The sequence below is a fragment of the Pteronotus mesoamericanus genome, unplaced genomic scaffold, assembly GCF_021234165.1.
Source record: "Pteronotus mesoamericanus isolate MK-2021 breed Mesoamerican mustached bat unplaced genomic scaffold, CSHL_Meso_final contig_116, whole genome shotgun sequence".
Lineage (NCBI taxonomy): Eukaryota > Metazoa > Chordata > Mammalia > Chiroptera > Mormoopidae > Pteronotus > Pteronotus mesoamericanus.
The window spans coordinates 24,812,641-24,821,207 of NW_026555027.1; the positions used below are offsets into that span (position 1 = coordinate 24,812,641).

Genomic DNA, 8,567 nt, shown 5'->3' on the forward strand with positions numbered 1-8,567 from the left:
CAGACCCTGTCTGCCCTGGGGAAGAGGTACATAGAAGTGGACAGAAGGTGAATCTGTCTCCCCCAAGCCCAGCCCATCAGAGCCCAGATTTCAGAGGGTACAGTGAATGAGAGAGGGACACACTGTCACTGGAGTGAGGTGACAGGAGAGTGAGAGGAGAGAGGCTGGGTTTTGAGAGGGGAGAGGAGAGAGCAATGGGGCCAGGAGAGGTGGAGGGACCCTGGAGGGAGGACTGGGCCCTGTGCTGGTGGCAGGAAGCCAGGGCTGGGACGTGGAGGTAGTGAGGAGGTCAGCCTGGGGACTCGTCATTGCAGGTTTTAAGAGAGATTGCTCAGGAAATAGAGTGTCAGAGAAGTGTGTCCTCTCTGGGTGTCTGAGGGGTCTGTGGAGACAGAGGCCAGGCCTGGGGGATGGGAGGGTGGCAGAACGGGCCTGGGAGGGCAGGCGTATGTAACGGACTTTTGAAAATGTTTTCCATGACTTTATTTTGAAGTTCTTTGAATTTTAGTAGGTAAATGATTTGTGTTGTGGCTACCATAACCAGGGTATGGAAGCAGTAGCTGCTTAATGTATATTTCAAAGGGGAGCTGTTGTAATATTTTAAGACAACATAGGTGTTGCTTTTGTTTAAGAGTAATTTTAGAAGGCTTTGGATTTTCTAGCACTTGGATTTTTCAGATGCTTTTCTAATATGAGGACAAAGTACATGAAGTTTTTATGATTTATTTTACTTACATGTGCTGTATTTCATAGACTCCAGTATTTCACATTTTAACAATCTCTGAAATCGGGATGTAGCTTATCTTTGACATAGGGAAAGAAATGTCGTATGGGAAAAACCAACATGATATTATAATAATGCTTGACAATGTAAGATGTGCAGATTTCTGCGTTACTTGTTTTTGGCAGCATCGAACCTAAGGCTCTTTAGTAGAGGTGGTGATTCAGAGATGTGGGCACGTGGACCACCTGCCTTACGGGCCTCATCGGTGTCTGAGGGGAAGTGCACAGAGGACCGCTGCCTGTGATTGTCAGCCAGTGTGATGAGCACTATCATGAGCGGTGGCTAATGATGTTCAGAGGTGGTCGGCGAGCTGTTCCCTAAAGGATGAGTAGGAGATTGACCTAAGCAGAGGAGCTGTGGATGAGCTTGGGGAGACTGGAGGTTCCACAGCTAACCCTGAGAGCCACTGGGGAGTGGAAGTGGAGTGAAGGCGGCACGTGGAGAGTTTAGGTTGAAAGCTTTCGTATGAGGCACATTGCTGAGGGCCTTTCATTCCATGGTCTTTGTGATCTTAATCCTGAAAGCAAATGGGAGCTTTTGGAAGATTTTTATGTTGGGGATTAAAAACGGGTTTACGTTTAGGAAGATGATTCTAGAAGAAGAAGGAAAGGAGTGAACTGAGGTTGATGGGAGCGAATCTGGAGTCAGGAGCATGATGAGTAGGTAGGAGCAGAGATGCGCATGAGAGGTGATGGGAACTTGAGCTGAGGAGGGGCAGTCAAGATGGAAAGGAGAGGACAAGTTCTCGTCACGCTCGGGAGGTTGAACTGACAATGTGATCGTGACCATGACTTGCGGGGAGAGGCTGGAATTAAGGTGACTCCGGGTTTCTGGCTTGGATGCATGATGGTGCCATTTAACCAGAAAGAGCAGGCGCGGGAGGAAAGTGATTGCAGTTTTGTCTTTGCGAGGCTTGCAGTGCCCAAGGGTCTGTTGTATGGACCGAGGCGTAGGTTTGCATTACAAGAGGATTTCTGGGCCGCCAGACCATCAGGGTGTCAGTGAGACTGCGCAGGGAGAGTGTGGGAATGAGAGAAGAGCACCGAGGACAGAGGCCTAGGGCTCGCCCACCCACACTTACAGGGTGGGAGCAGGAGGAGGTGCAGAGAGAAGCAGGAGAGGGTGCATTCTGTGGAAGCAAAGGGGAGGTTAAGGAGTGGGTGACAGTGGCAAATGCCCTGAAAGCTTAAGCAGGATAGGGTCTTGGTGTCCATTTAATTTGTAAGTGGCAAGTCACTGGTGCCTTGTTGAGAGCAATTGCAGTGGATGGGCAGCAGCTGACTTGTAGTGATTTAGAGTATAAATTCAAGGTAGAACTTGCAAAAAAAAAAAAAGTATTCTACTTTCACAAGAAACTAAGCTATAAAAGAAGAGAGAACATAAGGGGTTTTGAGTGGTGGTTTCTTTGATTGTTGGTTTAATGCTTTATAAAGGTCTCATTGCTAATGTGTTTTTCTACTTGCAGAGTGGAACATTCTCAGACTGTGATTCGTTAATTTTCTTGGAGTGGCACTTTCTGCTTTTTCGTTCATGATTTAACCACTATAAAAATGCCCAGTTATTGCTTGCTGTAAGAACGTAAGTTCTCTTTTATCATGGAATTCTTCTCAAGGCCATTACCTTGGAAGCTGTTGGACGCATTAAAAAAAACCCCCACAAAACCCTCAACAAAAAGTTGAGAAATGGAAACGCTAAAGAGATTTGGCTTGTTTACAAGAAAGTAAAAGATAATGAGAACACATACTTTTGTAAGCTTAGGTTATGCTTAATTGCAAACGACTTTGTGAAAAATTCGTCCTCTTTATTGTCTTTGAAATGTGGACTAAAAAGTGAGAATGCTTGTAGGTGTTATGTGTCCTGAAATTGCGCTGAACTGGAGTTTGTGTTAGAACAAATAAATCCCAAACAACCTGTGATTTAGTTTTATAGGCACACATTTATAAATTGAATTTAGGGAGTAATTCCAGAAAAGCATACATAGGAGAATTGTTTGCTCTATATTCATCTATTCTGCAGAGATTTAGTGAGTATGCATACATTCAAGCCTCTGCTAGAGCATGCAGGAGGGGAGATAAGGGGATTTCAGTAATGCCATTTATACCTGGTAGAAGGGGAGATGTCCCTTCAGTGGTATGGATGATGGGAAGGAATACGATGAGTCAGAGAAGGAAGAGAGCCTTCTGATGCGCAATCAGCGGAGGCTTCTTAGAAGAGGTGGCATTTGAGTTATTTGCTGAGGGACAGCTGTTTTGACTGGTCTGTTTTAAGTGACACCGTTGGCTACTCTCTTTGTTGAAGCTGTTCCCCCATTTGATTTTTCAGTGCTCTATTATGTACCACCACCTCCTAGCCCTGTATTCCCTGTCAGAACTTTTTACAATTCCTGTATCTCCCAGATTCTCTGTTCTTTCTTTCTTCTTCCTCATGGATTTTATTTTTGTCTGCAGATTCGAATATTTGCCTGGACAGATAACTCTAAATCCAGAGCTTGAGCCTAAGCTGTCTCTGATCCTCTGTCCTACATTTCCAACTTGTCTACTAGCAGCTGACATTGAACTTGTCTGAGTCTGAACTGTCCCCGACAATGCACAGCCTTGTTCCCTTCCTCCCTCCCTCCTTTACTCCCCCCGCCCCACTCTTTCTTTTTCTTCCCCCAGTGACCACTGAACACATACTAGGTGCTAGATGCTAGTTTGCTTTTGGTTTCTCAAGCTTAGAATCTCAGAGTCATTTTTATGTCTCCCTTACCATTTGTGACTAAATAATCATTTTATTTCTCTTCATTCTTTCCAGTATGTTAAAATCTTTTTCACTCTGCTCATGCCCATTTTCTGTGTGATGGATCACTACAGGAGACTTCTAAATGTTGGTCACCTTCTCCCTCTTTAATCAGCAGCACCATTGCTTACTGAGTGTCTGCCACCGTTCAGGATCTTGCTAGGCTGCCATGTTGTATAGACTGACAAATCGAATAGTAGGGGAGATAAAACAGAATGAAATGATGAAGGAGCCTGTCATCAGCCCCACAGTGAGAAGCCTAGTGGGTCCCAGTGGGAAGTCAGTGCAGAGTTGAGGCAGCTGGAAGAAGCCAAGCTCATGGTTTGGGAAGATGAGTACTTAGGCGTTTGGAGAAGGGGTTATTTTGGGAGCGGGTGTTGAGTGGTAGATGGTGGCCCTGTGGTAAGCATGTGAGGTGTAGAATAATGCGGTAGGAGACCTGTAGGGTGGAAGGTGCACTTGGGGCTGGACAGCGATGGCCCAGTATGCCAGCAGGAGACGTGTGTTGTGTAGAAGTGATGGCACGGGAGGAAAGTGACAGAATTGGGCAGGCTGTGACGTACGAACAAGGCTGTTTTAGAGAAAATCTGGAGGTGTCACGTGGGATGTCTTTGAAGAGAAGGAAGACCAATGAGGTGACCCTGAAGAAGTCCGCTGTCACATTTTGTTTCTTTTTTCTAATTCATTGAAACACAGCAGCTGCTGGATTAAGTTTCTCAGTCACATACCGCTTTCCTGCTGAAACGCCCGTGGTGGTTCCCTGGCCTTGAGGAGGGGTTCTTGCCCTGGCACAGGGCCGCCACCCTCCCAGCTTTGTCTCTAACTTCCCCCATTCAGGAACCAGCCATTGGCTCCCACAAAAATTTTTGTTTTCTCCACTGCTTGGGGAATTCTAATAATTGAAATTTCATGCAGCCTTCAGCAGACCCATAAAATCTTTTTTGGCTTTCTCAGCTGAAAGTGCTCTCACTCCCCCAGACTTCCTTAATATTCACCGTCTTGTCTGTATTGTTCATTTGAATTAATCGATAACCACCATGATTTCTTCTGTGGCGGCTGAAATTGTTAGTTTGCATATTGTTGCTTGTTTTTGTTTGTCTCTCCAATCGTCTCCTTCAGGGCTGGCACTGTGCTTGATAGTTTTGTAGGTGGCTACAGCTTTTGTGTTTGCATCTAGTACTGTTCCCCATTCATGGTATTTTGAACATGATAATATTTGCTGGCCTTTGATTTTATTTTAACCTGCCAAACAACCAGGCAGATTATGCAAGATTCTCAGGACCCAGGGAGTTAACACATTTGGGGATCCCAGCTTTCTCCAGGGTGGTGGGCTCTGCATGGGTAGATTCAGGAAGAACTTTTGTTTCTTCTAGTTTCCTTGTCCCCTTCTGTAGATGAGTTTCCGATAACCACAGGAGAGACAGATGGATTTTTTTGACTTACATTGGACAGAAGCTCCTCCTACAAAGGGGCCCTTTCTCCAAAGGGAGTGGTGTAGTTCCTTTTTTGTGCCTTGAGATAACTGTTCCCTGAAAACTAGGATGCAATGTCAACTAAGTTAAAACTTTTTGATCCCAACTATCCAGAAATAAGTTAGAAATGGATACTTATACTTTGCTGTTAAGAGGTCAGAAGGCTCTGCTGAAGCAAAATTAGTATTATATGGATCAGAGAAGTAACTGCAGGCATAGGTTAACAAAGACTAAAGGCTGGGAAACTTTGGCAGGGGTTTAAAGCACTTGCTTTTTAGGTAAAGGCGATGCCTCCTGAGAATTCTAGGTTGGTTTCCTTCCCACGTCCCGGGTTGGCAGGCAGGTGGGTATTAGAGGCGATGGCTAAATGGGATGTGGGGTGGCTTAAAGCTTTTTGGGGGAGCCTGGTGTGCCAGTTCGCCAGTAATGTTAACTTTGTTAGTTTCTAAGGGGGGATGAAAAACCGGGGCTTTAGGTTGGCTGAATCTTCCCTGTATGTCATGCAAAGAAAGAGACAGAAACTAGTAAGATAAGCAAGAGAGCTCAGAGAATGTTCAGAAGCAAACAGTTTTAAACTCTCAGCTACTGTAGCTGCACTTGTACATAGTTATGTGGAAACAGCTGACCTGCTAATTAGAAAACATCCTTGCCTATTCATTAAACTAATTATCCTAAGGAATTCTGCAGGGCAACACTTAGTCTAGTTCTAATTATTGTGTGCCCTTGAAAGCGAGAAGCTGCACTGTTAGAATAAAATTTTGTAATTTAGACATACATATGGTTTTTACTCATTGTCATTAATTAGAGTGGGATAGTAACTCTAGAGGGGTTGCACTTTGGTTTTTATGAAAAAGGTTTATCTACCTCTATATAGAGAGATTATAATAAATTCTTAATTAATGTCTGTTTAGATCTGAGAACTCTTTGGGGATCATTGTTGTTTTCTATGGGAGGTTTTTTTAAGGGTTTTTTTTTTGGATCACCTTGGATCTTAATTTTTTTTTTTTTTCTTTTTAAGAGAGATAATGAACGTGATTTAAGACAGTGGCAGAACTTTTCTGTCATAAACTGAGACATCAGGGTTAGATAAAAATCGTCATTCACGGAGTCACTTTACCCTGTTATCTCCACTTCAACTTGCAGAGCTTTTACTAACCTTACCAAGATCACCGGTGAACGGGTGTAGTAAAAGAGCTCCTACTGTATACTCAGTGGTCTGCAGATTACAGCAGTTACGTGAAGAAATGAGCTGACGTAAAACGAGCTGATCCTGTCAAGGAGACCTTGGCTGGCTCTTGACCATCGTTTGGATGGGGCCATAGGTTTCAATCTTAGGAGCATGAATTTCAGAGGCCAGTTCCTGGTTTCAGAGCTTCCATTCAGCCTATGATCTGGGCATTTTCCAGCTGGGTGATCTTGGACAATTACCTAAAGCTCTGTGCTTTGGTTCCCTTACTTGTAAATGGGGCTAACAATAGCTCCCACCTCCAAGGGCTGCTGTATTATTAAATGAGTCAGTTCCTCTGTGGAAAGTGCTCTTACATAGTAATTAATAGTAATTCGCTCTCCCATCCATTTATTACTTCACTTATTCACTCAACCCCGTTCTCTTGTGTTCTCATTCTGATTTGGGCCCAGCTGTGGAGTCTGGCATTAGAGGTACAGCAGTCAGACAGATGAGGTGCCTGTCCTGTAGGAGCCTGTAGTCCAGGGAGCAGAGACAAATCATAAATCAGGAAACTAATTAACAAGTCCAGGGACTAATATATGTTAACAAGACAATAGAGAGGGAAACACAGTGACTGGGTCATGGGGAGAGAGTTCAGCATTAGCTCTGGTGGGCTGGAGTAGCTTCTAAGGAGGTGACATTTGAACTGAGACCTGAATGACAAGACATAAATGTCAGCTCTCATTAAACTAAGGTTTTCCTTTGTGTTGGTGACTCTCACCATGTTCTTTTAAAATCTTTTTCAACATCAATATAAAGTCCTTTCCAGCAGGACACCACTAGGTGATCTTGAGCCCCTCTCCCACCAGCACATGGCTGTGTTCAAACAAATTGTTGTCAGTGTCTGGAAGCTCCTCTTCCCCAACTTCATCTCGACAGTACCCAGACCTGCCAGCCCCCGGGTCTCTCTCCCTTGGCTCTAGCTGGGGGCTCACCCACCTTTTTATGCCTCAGTTTCTGGAAGAACCTGACTCCGTTGTTCCCAACCGATAGAAAATACAGGACTGGGTTGAGGCAGCTGTTCATGCTCACCAGCGGCCTCCATATCTTGTAGGCCATGCTGGCCACCGCCAGGAGCCGGCAGTCCTGGGACATCAGGAAGCGCAGGATGAGGTAGAAGGAGCGTGTGAGGTGGAAGGGCACGAAGCAGAGGGTGAAGAGGGCGCACACCAGCAGGATGGTCCGGATGGACTTGGCCCGGGCTGTGTTGCCCGTCCTCTCCAGGACCTCCTCTGGCTTGGTCAGGCTCCTGACCATCCGCGAATAACACACCAAGATAACCAAGGAGGGAACGACAAAGCCCGACAACGTCTGAACCATCCCGTAGACAAAAAACTGATCAAAATTCTCCGGGTTGGTCATGTCGTAGCAGACCACCTGGCCGTCGATATAGTCTGTGTGGGAGAAGACCAGTGTGGGCAGCAGCTGCAAGACCACCAGGGCCCAGGTGGCAGCAGAGCCCAGCAGGGCGTGCCGGCGGGTCCGGTAGGGTAGTGAAGTCAGGGGGTGGCACACGCCCAGGAAGCGGTGCACGGAGATGCAGGTCAGCAGCAGGGTGCTGCCGTAGAGGTTGGTGTAGAAGAGGAAGCGCACCAGCCTGCAGAGCAGCTCCCCAAAGGGCCACCTGTCCCCCAAGGCATAGGTGGTGATGAGGAAGGGCAGCGTCAGCACATAAAGCAGGTCGGCCACCATCAGGTTCACCAGATAGATGGTGGCACAGCTCCAGCGCTTGGTTTGGCGCCAGGAGAGCCACAAGACAGTGCCATTCAGGGGCAGCCCCAGCACGAAGATGATGCTGTAGGTCAAGGAGAGGTAGACTTGCTTGTAGTCCTCTGGAAGGTGGCAGAGACCTCGTTCCTTTGAGGCATTAGTGTCCAGCTTCTTCATCTCCTGGGAGGCTCCCTCTGGGAGCACAGCTGCTCCTGCTTCCGCTTCCCCTGGGAGGAAACAAAACGGACAGCAGAGCAGCGGGTGTTAGTCTGCCTCGATCTGGCATTCAACTGTGTGTGGTATGTATGGCTCAATACTCTCCCAGAGTCTGGTCAGAGGCCTTGTTTGAGAGTGACCAGCTCTATGAAGGAAAGAGTTCAACTCAAGGGCAAAGCAGTCTTCGGCAAGAGGGCTTGTAGACTTACCAGGTCCAAAGGGCTGGCCCGGCATGGACTTGTGTGCTCTCCGCTCCAGGCTGGGTTGTATTAGGAAGCTCAAGTGCCCACGGAGGCAGGCAGGTAGGTATGGCTGTCATTTAAACAGGGCATATGCGACTGCCAGTGCCATGACTCCTCCTCTGGCTGGAATCCTTTGC

At 46.5% G+C, this 8,567-nt stretch overlaps 1 pseudogene; it reads right to left on the bottom strand.

Annotated features, from left to right (window-relative positions):
* Nucleotides 1–7,041: 7,041 nt before the first annotated feature.
* LOC129072155 (P2Y purinoceptor 1-like) lies at nt 7,042–8,258 on the bottom strand (annotated as a pseudogene).
* Nucleotides 8,259–8,567: the final 309 nt, after the last annotated feature.